Genomic DNA, 1,292 nt, shown 5'->3' with positions numbered 1-1,292 from the left:
GCCTTCTGAACGTTGGCCTTGTGGCGACACCTGGCACAGCCTTCTGAACGTTGGCCTTGTGGCGACACCTGGCACAGCCTTCTGAACGTTGGCCTTGTGGCGACACCTGGCACAGCCTTCTGAGCGTTGGCCTTGTGGCGACACCTGGCACAGCCTTCTGAACGTTGGACTTGTGGCGACACCTGGCACAGCCTTCTGAGCGTTGGCCTTGTGGCGACACCTGGCACAGCCTTCTGAGCGTTGTGGCGACACCTGGCACAGCCTTCTGAGCGTTGGACTTGGAGTACAAGATGTTCTTTGATATAGCACTACTTTAATACATGTACAGATGTTCTTTGATATATAGCACTACTGTAGTACATGTATAGATGTTCTTTGATATATAGCACTACTTTAATACATGTATAGATGTTCTTTGATATAATGTACAGCACTACAATAAACGTGTCAAGTTAGGCAATGTACATAATTGAAATTCATTCAACATTCATACAGTTAGGGAATTAGTACATGACCAAAGGGCACTAGTCGCTCCTGCCACAAAGGATGCCTCTACATGTGTATGGAAATGTGTCAAATGAGAGTTTGCTTGTACAAAATGTACATGTAGTCTGCCCCAGAATTGGCCACGGTTTGTCTTTCACCTCCGCTTCCTAAGGGCAAGTCCGGAACTTTGTCGACATTCCCTTACAAGGAGATCCTTGTGGGACTCATTCCTGGTTAGTTGTCCTGTCGCCAAAAGTCAAATCGGCGCCAAAGTTGACCTGACCGTTATCCCTGATGGGTTTGTAGGTTTCCAGAGGGTCGGGTTTTTCCTGTGGTGACGTCTGCCCGACCACGACCGCTGTCTCCTTCACGTCTGCCGAGAGCTGAGTCACGTGCAGGGTGTGGGCGGCCAGGGGGGTGGTCTCAGCGAACACGTGTCGGTACAGCAAGGCCCCACTCACGGCCCCCACTGTAGGACCTGCCCAGTACACCTGTGGGACACACAGACAGACATGACACATCCCAGTACACCTGTGGGACACACAGACAGACATGACACATCCCAGTACCCATGGGGGACACACAGACAGACATGACACATCCCAGTACACCTGGGGGACACACAGACAGACATGCCACATCCCAGTACACCTGGGGGACACACAGACAGACATGACACATCCCAGTACACCTGGGGAGACAGACAGACAGACAGACAGACAGACAGACAGACGATAAAGACTTTACATCTTCTGTTGTTTTGTACAGTTTAGTGGACCGCCCAGTCTATGACAGGGTAGGGTGTA

Source organism: Aplysia californica, unplaced genomic scaffold, assembly GCF_000002075.1.
Source record: "Aplysia californica isolate F4 #8 unplaced genomic scaffold, AplCal3.0 scaffold01440, whole genome shotgun sequence".
Classification (NCBI taxonomy): Eukaryota; Metazoa; Mollusca; class Gastropoda; order Aplysiida; family Aplysiidae; genus Aplysia; species Aplysia californica.
This window is presented reverse-complemented; position numbering follows the sequence as displayed.